Source organism: Mustela nivalis, assembly GCF_964662115.1.
Source record: "Mustela nivalis genome assembly, chromosome: 2".
Classification (NCBI taxonomy): domain Eukaryota; kingdom Metazoa; phylum Chordata; class Mammalia; order Carnivora; family Mustelidae; genus Mustela; species Mustela nivalis.
Genome location: NC_139021.1, coordinates 168,264,437 through 168,284,279, shown reverse-complemented (window position 1 = coordinate 168,284,279; position 19,843 = coordinate 168,264,437). Strand labels below are relative to the sequence as shown.

At 46.3% G+C, this 19,843-nt stretch overlaps 1 protein-coding gene across 3 annotated transcripts in view; it reads right to left on the bottom strand.

Annotated features, from left to right (window-relative positions):
* Positions 1 to 19,843, bottom strand: part of RBM20 (RNA binding motif protein 20) — a 185,196-nt gene that overhangs the window by 67,362 nt on the left and 97,991 nt on the right. Inside the window, exon 1 of one of the 3 annotated variants that reach the window (XM_082720202.1) lies at positions 4,271 to 4,374. The exons of the other annotated variants lie outside the window; for them this stretch is intronic. The gene's annotated coding sequence lies outside the window, so the exon portion shown is untranslated. Of the gene's footprint in view, positions 1 to 4,270; positions 4,375 to 19,843 lie in introns of those variants that run through there. 3 annotated transcript variants of the gene reach the window in all.

Sequence of the window (19,843 nt, the reverse complement as noted above, 5' to 3'; positions counted from 1 at the left end):
TGTGTGTGGACTTAGCAGTCACGTGTCACACTCTCCTTTTGGCTTCCTGGCCAGATGTTCCATGTGTATGTTGCTACAGGCTCTGAAGAGGAAGTTCTGAAGAGAACGTGGATGAGATTCAGTCTTTGAATATTGTCCAAATTATGTAAATACCACCAACCACATCAAGTATAAAAATTTTAAAATATTCAACAAATAGACTGGTTGCCTTTTTTTTCCCTTTAATGAAATTTGAAGAAAATGCGATTTTAGTGTATGATCTGAGATGTGTCTAATCTGCACGACTCTGAGATAAAACACATGCTCTGAGAATGATCCTTATGTTCTCCTGACTTTATTGTCAGTAGTTTGCATCACCGAAGTTTTTCTGGTAAATGCATAAGGATGGTTATAAAAATTTAAACCAACCTTAAATCAAAATAAAATTCTAGAATAATTGTTTAGAATTAAGATTCTCAGTCGGTATAGCTGGCCTTTTCCCAGAGTTCCCTAACTATTAACCCGGACATTTTAACCAATGTGACTTAAGCCAAATTATAGGAGTCCATATGAAGAGGCAGTGTGGGGTAGTTGTGGGGGGTGTAGCACTGTTTTGATCATAAGTAGACCAACTTATTAAACAGACTTTCCCACCGAGAGCTGTACATCTCCTTATGGTCAGTTTACCCTATAGACCTTACTTTTCTCATCTGTAAAATGGGAAGGTCAGATGAGACATTCTTAAGGCTCCTTTATGCCACATGATTTGAGGATGGTGGATGTTTTCTTAAAGCTGTTACTTATGGCACATGAAAAGTTAAAATTATCCGGCCATGGTATCATGATAGATTTCAGCCCCGGGACGTCTGAATTTCTAGCCTCTACCCCTCCTCCAGTTCTGGATGACTTCAGAGAGAGGCATTTGACCTGCACTCAACAGACCTGTCTGTAAAATGACACGGTGAAACCAGAACTTTTTAAAGAGTTAGGTGGACATCAGGAGAGCTTCTTAAAACACAGATGCTGGGCTCACTCCTAGTTGCTATACCAGAAGGGCTGGGTTGGAGCCTGAGAATCTACATTTCTAACAAGCCCAGGGGACAATGATGCTATACATTGAGAACCACTAAACTAGAATGTGTTGAATCTACCTTGCAACTCTAAGAATCCATGGTGAGTTACAGAGAACTGACTAACAACTGTGTTTTCATAAGCCATTTCTATCTACTAAGCAACCAGTACACCAAGAAGGGCCTTCTTTTTTCATAAGGGTTTCAGACACTACAAAAAGAACTTCAGGGGCACATGCAGCTACCCTTATACCTACCTTCCTTTAAGAGACTCAATCGTTGGGGCACCTGGGTGGCTCTGTGGGTTAAGCGTTTGTTCAACTCTTGATTTGGGGTCACGTCATGACCTCAGGGTTCAGGGATGGAACCTCACCTTGGGCTCTGCACTAAGCAGGGAGCTGTGACAGTTTCCCTCTCTCCTTCTGCCCCCCCACCCCCGTTTGTGCTCTCTTGCTCTCTCTCTCTCTCTCTCAAATAAATAAATCTTTAAAGAGAGAGAGAGAGAGAGTTTCAAGGAGTGGGTTCAACAATTGGCCTCCTGGAATCAAAACCCTCAAGGTTCACAAAACCTCAGGTAATCTCATTAGTTCGTTGATTAGCTTAGCGTCATGTTATCTGGTTTGCAGAACAGGAAGAAAACACAGCTCCATTTACACCAGGTCACCAATGCAGAGAAAAAAAGAATCAGACTCCAGAATGCCAAAAATTCTTCAGTCAAGCAACAGTGTAAGAAAGTCCACCTTTCGAAATCACCCTAGGCTAAAAACAAACAAACAAACAAAAAGTTTTTGACAAATCATCCTTGTCATTAAACTTCAAATGGCAGCCCTGCAATCACCAGGGGCGTTTTTAAAACACTGATGCTGAGGTCAGATCTCCAGAGATTCTGATTCACCCCAGGCATTGGGATTTTTAGTGGTTCCCCAGGAGAACTTTTGAGTTCTTTTGAGTTCTTGCCGAACCTGAGGCTTGCCAGTCTATAAGGGAATAGAATTGATCTGTTCATCATTACTTTGAGCTCCACAATCCATTTTTGTCACTACAAGCAGCATGACCATTTGTCTTAAATTATACTTAAGAATAAACACTGTGCTTTTTATAAGCCCACAAAGGGTCACAAACCCTTTGTGTGATTGCAATGGGCAATCAATCCATTTCTCTTAGCTATAAACACCGAAGCATATTTTACATGGCTCAATAAATATTTTTTGTGGCAAAACTTTCTCCACAGTGCCCACGCAGTCTCTGCTGCAGAGAGCCAAAGGATGATGGCCGGGGGTGTCTTCTGCCATCTAAATTATAAGCACCTTGAAGACATCATCCACGATCCTAAAATCTTTCAGATTCCTAAGTGTCTATCTGGCTCAGTGCCGGGCAAATTAGAAGCACTGAACAAATTTTCCTCAGGGTTTCATTGTGAAGTACAGCGTATATGTTTCCTGTGTGTGTGCTGGGAACATACGCAGTCTAACTCTGTTAAATTCCTTAGCGCAAATGAGAATATTAAGATCGGAACATTATAAGTATACCGTGTAAATGTCTGTTTGAGAATGCATCCATTTCCCAAAGCGGATGGAGGTTTCTGGTGCCTTAAGACCCACACATTTCTGACTAGACAACAAAACACAGGTGCCACCCAAGGCAGAGAGTATTATATATAGGTTACTTCTGGCTTTTGTCTCTATGTTACATAGCTGTGGCCATATGAAAGCTACTAAAAAGAGTGGATAAAAGGCAAAAAAACCAGCAAAAGTCAAATGTAGCCATTTGCATGTGCCATTCTGAGTATTTTCTCAGATCACCGCAACCTAAGCCTGTGGTTAAGATCCACGGACACTGAGAATTGCCCTGGCGGAGGCAAGAAAGAATGGTTAGAAGTCGATGGCTGACTTTCCTTCCCCTCAAAACTGCTCTCCAGCACTTTCCTCTTCTACCCCATGCATTGCTAATTAGGAACGGCCAATGAGGGACATGTACTCAGTCCTCTGTGGTAAAATTGATTACCCTATTCCTATGGAAAATAAGGAAGTCATTTCGCTGAAAAGATCAAATTCCACAAAACCATACGTGGCAGCTGTTAGTGTATGCGTGTGGGGGAGGGGAGTGTGTGAAAATATCTACCCTTCAGTTTTCTGACATCTTGGCAAAGGCGTGCCAAAAAAAGAAGAAAAACATGATTCCAACACATATAAAGCAGAAACCAATGGCAATGCCACGTGATGGATTTTTTTTTTTTTAAGGCTAAAAATTTCCCACGAGGTAAGACACATCACACATGCCATTTTACATCCCATTTTATGCGTGCGGATTTGCTTTAACACACTTGCAAGAGGAAAACCAGTCGTCCTCTCCCCAACGTGTCCAAGCTGCTTTTAATTGCATCAGATAAAGAAACGAGGTGAGTCATGCTTGGTTGTGTTTGAGCCTGCTCACGGATCCTCACACTCAGGTCCAAATACGTCCCCTGACTCGCACAGCAGATGTTTATACACTAGCTGGCTTGCTTGCTTGCTTGGGGACGACTAAAACAGCTTTGTTTTGAAATATAACTTTACTCAAAGATCCTTCGCAGCTGCAGAAGCGCATATCAAGGCTCCTTCAGAGGTGCCGGGTAGCAACCTTCAAACCCTTCTTGGAAAAACATCTCGAGCTTCTGAATTCTAACACAGCGCTCCCCTCCGGGTTCGTGAACCTGACTCTGCCCTCAACAGACACAAGGCACTTGAAATGGCTTCAGGTTCCCTTTCCAGGCACAAATTCCAGCCATCAACACACAAGACCTCAGCCTTCAGAAACCCCCAACCCTCGTAAGGTTTCAGGATTCGGAAAAATGCCCCCTTCCATGCCCCCGGGTCTGGTGATAACACAGTCTGTCTCTGGGCAGCCCCACAACTTTCCTTTCTCAAAGCGTTTAGTAACCAGCGTAAAAAGAGCATCTAGACTTGCTGACAGGGGGATCGCCGATTTCACTGGGGTCAAGGGGAGCTGTCTGAGGTCACATGCTACCCTGCCATTGTGAGTCATTTCTTACAAATTTTTTTTTTTTTTTTTTTAAACAGGAGGGGGTGGGGATACAGACAAATCGCATACTCATGCACGGATGCTTAGCGCCAAGAACATGGTCAGGAGAGCCGCCCGGACTAGGGCATAGGAAGCAAACCCTCGGTTCTCGGTTTCCTTCCTGTGCTGGGGAAAGGTGGGATGGAGTCATGCAACCTTACCTTTCCGAGAAAGACCAAGGCGCCTGGCACGGAGCGCTCACCTGAGGCCAGCGGAGCCGGGAGTCATTTTGGGTGTTGCGTGTGTGCCTCCCTAGAAAATTCCAATGACATTCTACCAGCTTTCTGCTTGCCAATCATGACAAGCGTCCACTTACACTCTCACGAGTCAGGGAAGGGGCAGAGGAGGGGGATCGCGGGTCAGGGAGTGAGTGAAAGAGAAAGAGAGGCCCCAGGGCACCACATACCCGGCTGGAAGGGGAGTCACATGCCGCCAGGAGCCATTCCTGCTGCATTACACACGCCGAGTTAAATGGCAAACAATATCAGTCCGTGTTTATGCCACATGTTCTCAGCCTCTTCACATATCAGCACCCCCGCCGGCGCTGCACAGACGGACCTCCTGAGCGCCTCTGAGGGAGGGGGTCTCGCGCTTAGGACACCCCCACTTTTAATAAAACCCCAAAGCTTCCTGTCCCGGTTTACTTTCCTAGTTTTCATTGGTGGTGGTGGTGGTGGTGGGAGTGATGGTGGCTTGTTTGCTTACTTGCTTGATTTTTTGTTTGTTTGTTTTGTTTTTCTCCTTTGGGTTTTCATGGGTAACACTCGGGTCCCGCAGGTGGCCAAAAAGGCATCTAACCATGGAGCCGCATCAGACAGCAGGGCACGCTGACCCCCCCGCCAGCGAACCTCCTGAACAGCTTGCCCCTTCTTGGTTTTATGTTTATGGAGTAGGAGATGGAGTGAGGTGACCCAGCAGCTCCCCTGCCCAGTGGTAACGCCGTGCTTTTCAACAGAAAAAACGGATGGTCTTCTGCTCTAAGCGGCGGCTCTTCAGCATGGTGAGACCCCCAACTCGCCCCACCCCCCGATGTGCTGGAGGGGTTTTGTTTGTCAAAACTGGGGGATGCTGCCAAAATCCTGCAACGTTCAAGAAAGACCCTGCAACCCAGGTTTACGAAGCCCCGGACATCAACAGAACCTCCACTGAGAAACGGCTACAGTGCTCAAGCCCTTCCAGAAAACACGATACAAAACGAAGAAGAAGAAGAAAGCCAAGACCCCCTCTCTGGGAGGAGCTGGCAGAGCTGCAGGGTCCAGGGATGGGCTTCGCCTGGATTGTGGTTTGATCACTTAGGAAACGGCTCACTCTTCTCTCCAGGAGTCCTTGTTCTTCTGTCATTTTTTCCCTCCTCTGTTTCCAAATCTCACCCCGTAATATTTAAATCATCAAACCAAACTACCCCTTTGGTAAGGCTCTAAATCCAAGCCAGCTGTCCACGGGGACCTCGCTGCCACGATATGTAAAACGGCCCTCAGCCCAGTTGGTCCTGCCTGGACGGGCTGGTGTTCATCTGTGATGCCCAGTATCTAATATAATCTCCTCTCGAAATTATTCAGGAGGCTACGCTTTTTACAAAAGAAAATTTTCCCCAAAGGCCTTGTACAGGACCAGGGATTAAAGCCCACTGGGTTCTCCTATGTTATGTCCACCCCTAAAGGCAGGGGGGCAGGAGGCAGGTTAGGTCACTGGCATGAGGGAAGCTTCTCTCTGCTAGGACTCGGGGTGTGACCTTCCTGCAGCCCGCTGAAAAGTCAAAGTGAAAGCCAGTCCACAAAGCGCATTTCCAGCTGCCCACCAGGGACGTGAGCACTGCCCACTTGCCCGGTGAGCTCTGGGGAAAGCCTGGGGGCTCTTTCTTCCTAATTTAGTCATAGCCCACAGGCTGCCCCAGGCTTGCCTGGCTTTCTGCCCCCGACTCAGTCCCAGACACCCCAAGGCGCCAGTCCCAGATCCTGACCTACAGGACCCAGCCAACCTGGCTGCAGCCGCATTTCTGCTCAGGCTGTGGGTCCCGCCCATGATCTACCAGGTTTCCCCAAGGCACAAGGTTCAGTTCGAATCACCGACCGCGTATTTTGTCCTTCTTTAGTCTCTGTCTTATTTCACAATGCTCAGGATTTTCTTAGGATAAGAGTTTACTGAAAAGTGCTTCACCAGGAGCGTCTGGGTCAGTTAAGCACTGGACTCTTCATTTCAGCTCAGGTCATGATCTCAGGGTCGTGAGATTGAGCCCTGCCTCAGGCTCTGCACTGAGCATAGAGCCTGCTTAAGATTCTCTCTCTCTCTCTCCCCCTCTCACTCTGCCCCTTCCCCCCAACCCACTTTCTCTTGAAAAAAGAAAAGAAACAAAGAAAGCGCTCCACCACACACATCTCCCCAAATGTGTAGGAGGAGAAAAGTCAGTATTTAGAATGAGCCCTGCTAATTGTGTGACCTGAGCTCGTATCCAGAGATTAGGATGCAAAGCATCGGCACAAGCTGATCATCACAAACTGCAATGTAGTAAGCACCTGTTGAGTACTTACTGTATACCAATACTGCCAGGCAAGGAAGGAAGGAGGAACACAAGGTAATACTGAGTGTAGATGTACAAGGCATTATGTTGCCCACTTCACATACCTGATCATCACAAGTCTTAAAAATTTAAGATCATGGGGCACCTGGGTGGCTCAGTGGGTTAAAGCCTCTGCCTTCGGCTCAGGTCATGATCCCAGGGTCCTGGGATCAAGCCCCACATCAGGCTCTCTGCTTGGTGGGGAGCCTCTTCCCTTCCTCTCTCTCTGCCTGCCTCTCTGCCTACTTGTGATCTGTCTGTCAAATAAATAAATAAATAAATCTTTTTTAAAAAATTTAAGATCACTATGCCCACTTTATAGATGAGAACACAGAGGCTCCAAAGTGACAGGGTAACTAACCTAAAGTCCCAAAGTCAATCTATGCTCTTTTGGTCAATCCTATTGACCATTTGATCCCAAAGGCCTGTCCTTCCACTAAAACATGCCCCAAGGTACAAGGTGAGTCATAATTGTATCTAACAGAATAAAACAAGATGAATGAGGCAGGTAAGATGTGTTCCAAGTCAAATGAGATCAGAACTGACTGCATAATAAGTGTGGCCCAATGCAAAATGAAAATGCAGGGTCACTGTTCAAAAATTATTAAGAAATTCAAGATGGCAACAGCAGAGCATTAAGTTAAGTGCAGAACCCTTCGAATCAAAGGGCCTTATGAGAACACATGCCCATGAAGCCAGTCCTGACAGGGCGGGAAGAGCTCTGAGAGGTCAGTTGTGGGGATGGGAGCTCCGTCATCCGTCCACACTGCCCCCAGCAGTTTCCAGAGCACTGCAGCCCAGAATCCTCTGCAGGACAGCCAAGCCTCTCCCTGTTTCCTTTGGCCATTCTTTCTGCTGCTGCAGAGCTGGCATTAATGGGAGGCATGAGAAAGGTCCAGGGGGCACTGCTTGGGTTGGGAGAAGCAGGAGGCAAATCTGTCCCAAACAAATCCTACTAGTCATTATGATACTGAGTTTCTTCAGGTAAACCATGGAAAGAGGTCATTTGGCCTCCGCTCCTGAGGAGATGCCCCAGAGCAGTGGTGTAGTGATCCTCAGTGGAAGGAGGGGCGAGGTCATGCAGGATAACAAGAGACACAAGTGGCAGGGACACGGCACCAGCTCATGTGTGAGGAGTGAAGGCAGAGAAAGGCTGAGAACCAGCGAGTATAAGGAATAATCAGCTGGAGTGGGAAACACGGGGTCGGTGCCTGGCGTCCTCACCGGCTCACTGGGTGACCTCCAGTCAGCCGAGTCCTGGGGGCTCAGGACACCCCAGTGCCAAGTACGCAGGAACTTACAGACCTGTTCTCTTTTTGTGAATGGTCCAATTTTTATTTAATAAAATGTTTATTTTTCAGAAGTAATTTTTTAGGGAAAATAAATTCAGTTGGGCTAATGGTGCCCATCTAGCTTATAAGGACCTTCAAATGACACCTTCATATTATAGAATATAACCCAGCCCCTTACCACAGCAGACACATCTCTCCTGGAGAACCATATGCCAAAAGTAAGGGCAAGGGACATGGGAAAATGAGGCATCTGTGCAAGGCATGGCCATGTTCATCCTCTCCCGAAGACCAACGCACATAACTTGGGTGGGTTTTCACACCTGCTCGCCAAGAAGGCAGAAGATGTGATATGTTGTCCAGGGGTAAACAAAGGTTCATTTTACGACCTCTGACTTCTCACCAGAGAGACTGAAGTCATTAACATGAAGACAGCTTCTTGGCACATGCCACAGCTCAAAGTCAACAGCCTCTACCCTTTCTCCTGGCCTGTCCCCCAAACCGCTGCTGGTCTGGAGGCAGGGAGAACCTAAATGCCATCAGACAGGACAGAGAGGGAAAGGCAGGGTCACGGAACAATCCTGAAAGTGGCCTTGGGTCTTTGATCTCTGACTTAACACTTCAAACTCCTTGGCTCAGTTTCCTATAATTCTTAGGGCAGTGCTAAGTAACTGTGTTTTCTTTTGGGTGTGCACGTTCAAAGAGAGTGCTAATTAGTGACTAATCAGGCTAGCCCAGGCTGACAGACCGCGTAGCTGGGCCTCCTATAGTTCCAGCCCTCTGCCTTAGGTTGTGGATCCCCCTAGAATCTACCCACACTGGACAGGCAGAGCTGGTCCCTGCGGTGGCCACTCCCTCCCTCCCTCTCCAGGCAATTCCGGTCAAACAATCTCTCAAGACCACTTGCTCTTTATAACCAGGGCTGAGTTATACCATCTTCAGCAACAGGGGGGAAAGAAAAGAGGAGGTCCTGGGTCCCTGGGATGGATGGAAGGCAGCAGTAATGCCTTGATAGAGCCAGGCAGAAGTTTCAGTCTCTTGTCACAGGAAGATGCAAGGACAGAACAAAGACAGGACTTGTTCCCAGAATGGAAAAGCTCGGCCCTGGAATGGCTACTTCCTGCACAGACAAAGGCCAGCCACAACCCATTAGCAGAGGAAACCAGTCAAGAGTTGTGAGTCACACGGTGTGGGAATGGGCCCTTCCTAGAAAAGGAAGCCAGTTCTTTGTTGATCAGGGTTTTTTAATTCCCTTCTGGGTAACTGTTGTTCCTCATTAGGGGCCCCCAAAACAGAAGCCGGAAGCATTTTTAAGTTTTCCAGGGTTGCTTTTTTTTTTTTTCTTTTTAAGATTTTATTTGACAGAGAGAGAGACCGATAGAGGGACACAAGCAGGGGGGAGCAGCAGGCAAGGGAGAAGCAGGCTCCCCGCTGAGCAGGAAGCCTGATGTGGGGACTCAAACCCAGGACCCTGGGATCATGACCTGAGCCAAAGGCAGACACTTAATGACTGAGCCACCCAGGAGCCCCTCCAGGTTTGCTCTTTAAAAGACTGAATCTAGCTTCCAGACATAAATCCCGTGCTGGGTTCTCAGGACCTTTGCACAATCTGTTCCCTCTGCCTAAGAGTTCCTTCCTCCAGATTTGCACTGTGCAATAGGGTAGCTATTAACCACATGTACTTTCTCAAATTTAAGTTATTAATATTAAGTACAATTTAAAACTTGGTCCCTCAATCATACTAGCCACATTTCAAGTGTTCAGTAACTACATCGAACTAGCTAGATCACACAGCATTTAACATCTTCAGCATTCGGAAAGTTCTACTGGGCAGCAGTGCTTTGGATCTTCATGTAATTGGCTCCTTCTCAACCTCTGATCCCTGTACTACTGTTATCCTCTCAAAGAGGCCACCACAGACCCAGGAACCTAAAGGACATATGGTGACTCTCTGTCCCCTTATCTTACCTTTATCTCTATCTGAAATTACCTTATTTGTTTCATACTTGATTGCCTATCCCAGCCTTGGAATACAATCTCCATGACAGCAAAGAGCTTGTCTGCCCTTTTTATTGCTGCATGTCTAACACCAGAACAGTAACTAGCACAAACAGAAACTCATGTCAATATTGTTCAATAAATGAGTCTACTCTGTATCTGTGGGATCGGAGCACACCAGCCACCCAAGACAGCTGTCACTTATCTTCCCATGGACCAAGACAATAGCTAAGCATGGGCCTCAGTTAGAATATTTGGGATGCTGGGTGTTGTGGGAGTCCTGGGGAGAAGCAGGGTGGCTGAAACCCAGCCTGGTCCTGATTCTCCTCCAGGAACCCAGTGGCCTTTCATCGCCTCCATCAGTCAGTCAACAGGGCCGGGTCCAGCTCTTGTACTGCCCTCCTCTGCTTTTGCAAAAGATCCAAATACTCTCAAATGTATTAGACACCCTTCAACACGCGATCACTCTTCCTCCGTGTGCATATGCAAAACTCAATGACAGGCTGGGATCCTAAGTTTTAAGGACTGGTTGGTATTTTTTTAAGATTTGTTATTTTAGAGAGGGGTCAGGGTAGAAGGGAAGGGAGAGAAAGAATGTCAAGGAGACTCTGCACTGAGCTTGGCTCCCAGTGCAGGGCTTAATCTCACAACCCTGAGATCAGGACCTGAGCCGAAACCAAGAGTCAGACACTCAACCAACTGAGTCACCCAGGCACCCTGATCTGTTGATATTTTAATACTCTGCATATTCTGTGAACACTTTCTGATGTCCTTTCCGGAGTAGGAGGTGGAGGGAGTCGACTACAACTTTGTTTTACTATTAACTTCAATTAAAATTTGAATGGTAGGGCCACCTGGGTGGCTCAGTCGCTTAAAGCAGTTGCCTTCGGCTCAGGTCATGATCCCAGGGCCCTGGGATCAGGCCCCAAGTCAGCTCCCTGCTCAGCAGAGAACCTGCTTTTCCCTCTCTGTGTGCCACTCTGCCTGCATGTTCTCCCTATTTCTCTATAAAATAAATAGATGAAATCTTATTAAAAAATTTTTTTTGAATGGCAAGGGGATACCTGGGTGGCGCAGTCAGTTAAGCTTCTGCCTTCCGCCCAGGTCATGATCCCAGGGTCCTGGGTTAGAATCCTGCATCTGGCTCCCTGCTCAGTGGGGAGTCTGCTTCTCTCTCTCCCTCTCCCCTTCCCACTGCTCATGCTCTGTCTCTCTCTCAAATTAATAAATAAAATCTTTAAAAATTTTTTTGAATGGCAAGAATATTACTTTCAGCAAAACATCATCCCCATGGCTAAACACAAGAGGAGCATCAAGATAAAAGAATTGGAAAACATACTACGTGTCACAGTCCTGAACATTCATAGCAAGCTGTACAGAGGAGGGGGAGGGGGGCGTGGAAACCGGTCACACACAGCGAAAGGAGAATGATAAGCAAAGACGAGACAAAAGTAAGAGCAGGTGGTATCTGCTCAGAATCAATCCAAAGGGCATAAATATAAAATAAAAATAAAAATAAAATATAAAATAAAATAAACCGAAGGGCAACCTGGAGCAGCTTTGACAGCGTACCGTCCAGTTCCTACTAAGGAAACAAATCTGATTTTAAGCTGGTTTCCTCTTAAAGGCTCACCAGGCAGTTGTTTCCTAAATCTCTAAGTGCTCTCTCTCTCAGTGACACCAACTAATAAGACACACCAGCCTCAGTAACGGAGGAGCGTGGCAGGACAACGGAATTGTGAGAGAACCGGCAAGAACAGGCACTTTTTACCAACCAAACTCCAACTGCCACTTCCCAATGGCGCACGGGAGAAGAAAGAAACACGAACAAGTCAGCTACAAGAGAAGGGGAGCAGGGGCGACAGTTTTCTCCTCCAATATCCATTCTGAAATGAGTTTTAGGAAATTGAGTTTATTCTGATGTACAAATCATGAATTAACTTTTGTTTTGTTGGCCAGAGCTGCTTGGAGCCTGGTGATAGGCAGCAGAATTGGTTTCCAACTTCAGGCTTTCTCCACTTTGTCTCTTGCTGAGTCTTTTTTTTTTTTTTTTTTAAGATTTAATTTTTTTATTTGACAGAGAGAGACAGAGGCAGAGAGAATGCGAGTGGGAAGAAGAGGGAGAGGGAGAGGCAGGCTCCCCACTGGGCAGGGAGCCTAATGTGGGGCTCAGTCCCAGGACCCTGCGATCATGACCTGAGCCAAAGGCAGATGCTTAATCAGCTGAGCCAACCAGGCGTCTCTTGCTGAGTCTTCAACAGAGAAGCACAATCACCTTTGTACCTTGACCCAAGGATGGTCCTCCTCCAGGTAGAAAGGTCAGTCTCACCGATGTGAGTCCAGGTTTGGGAGGGATACTCACTGAGGTATGGGGAAGGTCAGAACCAGGCGGATCAGCCGAATCAATGGGAAGACAAACATCTTAGGTGACTTACAAGCAGCCCTAGGTTCCCCTCTAAATCTCAGTTTCTCTCTTAGGTCTTTGAGCTCTCTGCATAGGACAAGACTGTCAGCATTCTGATGGCAAGGACTCTACAAGACCCAGCACGCTGCATTCCAGACAGGAGAAGTCCATTAAATGTTTCCTGAATCAACCAATGATTTATAGGCTTTTCCCCATGTTGATTATAATTTCAGAGATTTCTGATCATATTTTGGAAAGGAGGACCAGAAGTTCAGATTCATTCTTGACATTCAGGATTTAAAGTTATAAAAACTTGATCCAAGACCAGCTAGTCAAAATGTAGTGTTCAGGGTGGGCCAAAGACTGGACTCGCAAACCTGTCCCCAGTGCACCCACTCGTCCCTGGCCAGAGTCAGTAGCTGACACACATTGGAGTGCTACGGCCTCAGGCCATGAGAGGAGAGGCTGCTGACTAATGCTGTCCTTCCCGTCTGAATCAAAGCCAGCTGCCCTCACTGCTGTCCCTGACTTGAAGAGGCTGGATCTTGGCCACTGCTGGGCAGCACAGGGCCAGGCTGAGGTGGTTGGGGAACCAGCTAAGAGTGGTCTTTCTTTGATGGCTATTTTTTTTTAAGGCAAGGATGCAACTTACTGGCCAACCAATTGAAGTTACCCCTTGAGGAAGGAACAAGTGGCCTCAAGCAGGGTGGGCTCCACCATCCATCAGAAGTCTCACGTTTTTATCCCAAAGTCTATGCCAGGTCAGTCTTCCAAATGGTTACTACCAATCTCTTGGAGCAAGTAAAAACGTGGGCCTATATCCCCTTGATCCTTTTGCCCTGTAAAGTTCCTACTGGCAAATATCGTTGTTAAATACAAATGCATTATTTTATGCAATAAAAATGTATAGCTATTTTGTATAAGGCAGGTTAGGTAGTGGGATATTCAGATAAACCCTCTGGCTGAAAACAACTCTGTAGAAATCATCTTAAAGGCAATGAGGAGTAGAAAAGATAGCACAGTCCTGCCAGTCCCATTTTGGAAGAAGACTGAACCCAAAGAGTTTGGGGGATTATGTGAGTGCCAAAGTTGCTTTTGTCTTGAAGACTTTGTAGGGGTACAGGTGACAGAAGGCAAGGTGAAGTCTGCTTTCAATGTAAGGACTTACAGGATACCTTTTCCTGCACTAAGCTGCATTCCAAAGGGCTACAGACTCGGGATTAGGATGAAGCAGGATGAATCTGTCACCTCCTGTTCCTCCCCAAACCCACAGGCCCAGAAAGAAGGTTGCTCTGGGGGCCAGTAGCATCTCATTCATTGACCCAGGATAGCTAAACAAGTGTCTGCTTTATTTGTTAAACTCTGCATACATGCTTTACAAATTTGGGGATGTGTGTGCCATATTTTAAAATTGAAAATGATTAAAAAAACATCAACAATCACATACTTAACCCTTTCAACTATAGTCCATGTCCAGACTTTTCTATCTTAGCTCAGTGTTCAGCAAACTAAAAACCCATGAATGAGTTCTCCGGAGACCATCTCAACCAGCCTATGTCTACAGCCAAGTAAATGCTTACTATACCCAGTTCGCAGACGATGCAACTAAAGTCTAATGAACTTGATTGATTTACCCAAGTCCACAGTGATTTCATCCAGAGAGTTAATTGAGAATTACTTTTACTTCTATTTCTAAAAAAAAAAAAAGCAAATTCTATCTTTTAAAAAAGATTTTTATTTATTTATTTGACACAGAGAGATCACAAGCAGGCAGAGAGAGAGGGGGAAACAGGCTCCCCACTGAGCAGACAGCCTGATGTGGGGCTCCATCCCAGGACCCTGAGATCATGACCTGAGCCGAAGGTAGAGGCTTAACCCACTGAGCCACCCAGATGCCCCCAAATTCTATTTTTAACTCAGCTCCCCCCCAAATACCCATTCTATATGTTACAAATCCATCAGAAAGATTTCCTAGTGGTGTATCTACAGCACTGAGATAGCCCCAGAACTGAGTCTGCATACCCAGGACTCTATTCTGCATATTTCAGAAAGACAAGCTCATGGCCAGAAAAGTGTGAGTGCCTGTAATTAACAGGGCTTTTGCAAATCTCTCCCTTAATATTGATGCAATGATACAATTCAGATGGTGCAAGAGCAGGGATTAAAAAAACAGGACACATAATCAAGCCTGGACTTGAGGGTGGCTTCCCAGTGAGATGCTCACCGAAAACAAAGCTGCTAAAACCACCAGCCATACATGACACTCTGGGAAACAGCATCACACCACCAGGAGCAGCCATTGCCCCAGAGCTAGGAACTCAGAGGAAGCATCGCCTAGCCTGGGGGGCTGGGCAGGGACAGTGAAGGAGGAGAGGCAAAAATGGCAGCAGTGGCTTAAGAAGTAGATCCTCGGAAGTTTTTAAGAAACCACCTTCCTCTTAATACAAATATGTGTTTAGAGAGCAACTTCGTTTACTGCTAATTCTCTCTACAATCATCCAGCAGGTTAAAACAACTGCCATAGAGCACGAGATTGTCAACCCTGGTCATTGCAAACACAAGAGCTTTATGTTGCTTCTGGGCAATGTCCACCCTTCTGGGATCCCTCCCACTCGTGGCTTCTGTCATGCAAACGCCATCACTGTAAGGAACCCCCTTCCATGAGAACGCGCTCTTCGTGGACGTCAGCAAGCTGGTGGTGAAGTTAAAACTTGCACAGTCAAGTTCCGGCCAGCGTGTCGGGAACTGTGGGTTTCCAGAGGTGTGGCCATTTTCTCTCAAAAGGTTCAGGTCACAGAGAGCCTGGGTGGCTCTGTTTTGGGGCATATCCTAGAAGCCACAACTATGACCACAGAATGGAGCCTCCGAAAGCCCCTTATTTCTCAAACCACCTTGCAGGGACGGAACCCAGAAGATGCAAAGGAGAGATGTTCAAATGAAACGAAGAGTGGGAGAAACAGAAGAGGGAGGATAAGCGAGGAGATAGGCTGTGATGGGGAATGTCCTTAGAGGTGGAGGTCAACAGAGGGATAGAGTGTGTCTACACCCCCAAACGGATCCTGCTCCAACTGCCTCTCAATTTCAATACTCGGTCTAGTCTCTTAAAAGTCACTTCTGTGGCAAAGACAAACGATGAGAGGATTCCCTGCCTTTCAACTCTGATTTTTGGGTCATTTAGCACTCAGATTGGTTTTCCAGGGGCGTCATGGAAAGTTTGAAGAATCTGTCTACACACACACACACACACACACACACACACACTATTTAAGATGACTAAGATCTCGTTTGCACTCCCTGCTTGGATTGAGAGCAAAGACAACTGGAATTTCAAATACTGCATGGAAAACAGCACCAACTCCTCCCTCCTTTTTTTCAAAGCTCTCTCTCCACAGGCCAAAAGGAAAGGATCCTCTACAGCACTCTGGTCTCCTCAGGTCAACCCCATTTCACAGATGGGAAAAGTCAGAGAGGCCTGCAGATCCATAAGGGAGGCAGGATTCCAAGACTCCCGTTTCTAAATTACCAGCCCGTAGACAACCATCTTGACCAAAGTACCGGTAACTCCCTAGACACCCCTGATATCCATCCTCTGTGCTCATCCTCCCAACCCTGCACCATACAGGGTGTATTTCTTGGCTTGTTTTCAGACTATGACTCCAGAGCGATAATGGGGAATAATGGAGTCCAATTAAGCAGGTACATCAACATCAGCAGCACGACACTCCTACTCAGTCCCACTAATTAAGAATCTCTGCCACTCGGTAGGGAACACACTTATAGCTACAGGGCACCCAGATCCACCCTGCCAAGGAAAACAGAAAAGTCTAGGGCTTCAGAGACATCAGGCAGCACCTGTGAATTAAGAGGTCTGGCAAGTATGAGTTGAATGGAATGATAACCATTTGCACGCACTCGTACAGAACTCATGCTTACGAGAAGGCTCTTCCCCATGCATTCTTCCTTCTCTGCTCCTCCTGCCTTGGTCTCCTCTCCCATGGAGAGAAGAGGGAATGTGAGAGCCACCAAAGGAGAGGACCTTAGCTGATGATCAGTCCAATCCTCTTGGGATTGATTCTCACTCTCGGACACAGCTTGGGGATGACAGTGCCAGGACCAGAATCAGACTTTTGGGGCCAGGCCAGGCAATCTCCCTAATACAGCTATGGCTTCCACACTGCATGCCGATCTGGGTTGGCAGTTGTTTTGTGCTTTCCTGTTTTAGTATATGTGGTGCTGCTGAAGCGAGCATGTGATGTGTTTTCTTTAAAAAAAAAAAAAGTTTTGATACAAAAATATGGATAAATAAAGCAAGTTGTCATATTCCCACCATCCAGAATTAACCAAGGTTAACATTTCCTCAACTTTAACATTGAAGGCAAGCATCTCATCCTCTTCCCTCCCATTCTGCCCAGAGGCAACATCCCTGTGGATCGTCTCATACTAAATACTCATAAATCATGGTTACTTTAACACAGTCAATTTATCAACCTTTTCACTTTTGAGATATTGGAGTTTGGGGGGGGGGGATGTCTTTTCTTAAAAAAATATTTTTAACCCCTAAGGTCATAAAGATACTCTCCTGGATTATGTTTTAACAGTGTCAAAGTTTTGATTTTCACATCTAAGGCGAGCTAAAATTTATCTTTATGTATGCTATGACATAAGGAGCTAATATTTTTCTGTAGAAAGCAAGTTGTCTTGGCATGAGTCACTGAAGAGCTCAGCCTTTCACACTGGTTTATAATACATGGCTACCCATGCCAGAAGTTCACAGGGATTCTTAGGTCTGTTTCTCTGCTCTAATCTGTTTTATTGATCCCCTCATTCTTTAAAACTTTTTTGGGGGGGGCACCTAGGTGGCTCAGTGGGTTGAGCCTTTGCCTTTGGCTCAGGTCATGGTCTTAGGGTCCTGGAATCGAGTCCCTCGTCGGGCTCTCTGCTCAGTGGGGAGCCTGCTTCCCCTTCTCTGCCTGCCTCTCTGCCTACTTGTGATCCCTCTGTCAAACAAATAAATAAAATCTTAAAAAAAAAAAAAAAGTGAGCCCAGTAGTTTGCAGAGAAACATCACCTTTAAAAATAAAAACAAAAACAAAAAAAACCTTTTTTTCCCCAGAAGTATCAGACCTATCTATGCACCTTACTCTTCCACCAAATGAATTTCAGAATTGGTTTGTGTAGTTTTAAGAGAAATTCTATTGGAATATTCATCAGAATTGTGTTAAATGAGATGCTTTCATGCAAAAAGTTGTCCCATCTATGAAGATACCATTATCCACTTATTATATACCCTGATAATATTTTATGATTTTCTTCATCAAAGCCTTATCTATGTTTTATTTCATTTATTCCCAGGTGCCATTCAGTTTAGTTGTTATTATGAACAATATTCTTTTTCCTATATGTTGCTGTTGTTTTACAGAAGTACTATTGTTTTTTGTATGCTGATACTGTACTCTGCAATTATGCTTATCTCTTTTATTTTATATAATACTTTTGAAAGTTCTTGAATTTTGAAGGTACACAATCATATGATCTTCATATAATGAGAACTATGTCTCTTATTTTCTATCCTTGTGCTTCATTTATTTTTCTTATCTTATTGCATTGGCTAGGTCCACTAGCACACCGTTGAACAGCAGTGGTGATACCTAGTATCCTTGCTCTTATTTCTGACTCTATCTGAGAATGCTTCTAAGGTTTCCCTAGTAAGCATGATGTTGGCCACAGGATGGCAGTTGCCTTTTTTCATGTTCTCAGATGACATCTTCACAACTAGTAAGCTCCAGAGGCACCTGGATGGCTTTGTCAGTTTAGCTTCTGCCTTTAGCTCAGGTCATGATCTCAGGGTCCTAGAATTGAGCCCCACATTGGGCTCCCTGCTCAGCAGGAAGTCTGCTTCTCCCTTTCCTTCTGGCCTGCTACATGCGTACATGCTCTTTCTCTCCCTCAAATAAATAAATAAAACCTTTAACAAAAAATTCCAGCTACTAATTTCCTTTGCAGTAAGGCCTAAATCTAAGTCTCATACATCTTTCCATCCACTGTTGTACAGTGCCTGTCCCACAGGAAGTGAACAATAAATCTTGCTGCTTCTATGTTTTGAAACTCCACTACTCGGTGTTTCTTTTGACACTTTCTTGCTTCTCTGACCCCAGGAAACGCAGTAGATACTGCAGCAACATTTGGCTAGATGGCTCTTTTTTTTTTTTTTTTTTAAATTATTTTTTCCGCCAGATAGTTCTAAGGTGAGGCTTTTCAAGTGTGTGTGCACACACGTGCGTGTGTGTGTGTGCGCGGGCGTGGACATGTGTGTTCATACTTAAACTTTATGGAGAAGATGGCTCAGGTACTGAGGCTCTGAGAGTTCATGAAGAAGACAAAGGATGCTGGTTTTTTAAAAAAGTGAATTCTGTCAGGGATTTGGGATTTGGTTACCATCTGAAAACTATCCTCTCCCTCCTTCGTTCCATGTGAATGAGGATTTTGGGGGGTATTAACTGGCCCCAGAATGGCCTGACTTTTCCAGAAACAAAAGAAGCAGCAACTCCACGGGCAGGACAGGGCTGCTCATGCATTTCAGCTGGAGTGATGCCACACACCTTCTGGCTTCTCGGCAAGAATGCATGTTCCGGGAAGGTGACCAGCAGAGCCCCCCAGGGCTGCACATGCAAACCCACCAGGAACCACCTTCAGTCCTGACGAGGAAACGCTGCTGCTAGGAAGGGAGAAACAGAACCACGGGCTGTCCTTCCTTCTTGCACACAAGCTCCTGCTCCCTTTGCCCCTGACAGAGCCACCGGCCGCCTTCTTGAGCCATTTCCCCGACCCTTGGCTCATTTGCCTGAGGTTCAAGGAGGAATGCAAACGTCAGGAGATGAGATGGCGGCGGCCGCACTCCAGCCCTCCTCAGCCTGTCTGAGCCAACCGCTGGGAAGAGGGGAAACTGGGTGCTGCACACCTGGGGTAAAATCAGAATGACTGACGGCAGGGAGCCCCATCCCAGCAGCAAGAAGTGCAGAGGCCGGAGCAGGCACGGGCAATGGAGGGAAGACTGTGCTCCTCTTGAAGCAGGGAACCCAAGTTCAAGTCTCAGCCCCACCACTTCCTGGCAGCGTCATCACAGGCAACTTTTCCATCCCTAAGCACCTCATCTGCAAAATGGGGACAGGCACGATGGCCTCAAGTGCTGTCGCAGCAGGGACCACGGATACGGGAGAGTCTCTGAAATGCCCCAGGCCTCCGAAGGAAATCTGCATGAAGGCTAGGGACTGGACATCCCTGAGTGGATGGCACGAAGGACCAGGGCACACTGACAGGAATGGGGATAAGCCGTGAGCTGGGCTCTGCCAGGGAGACCCATAAAGCCTTCCCCTCCAGTGTCATTAAAATGGCTTTGTGACTTAGCAGCCTCTCAGCATACAAGCAGCCATGGCTGGACTGGACCCTCCAGGCCCGTCTTCACCTCCCCCTCTCCCGCGGCCCCCAC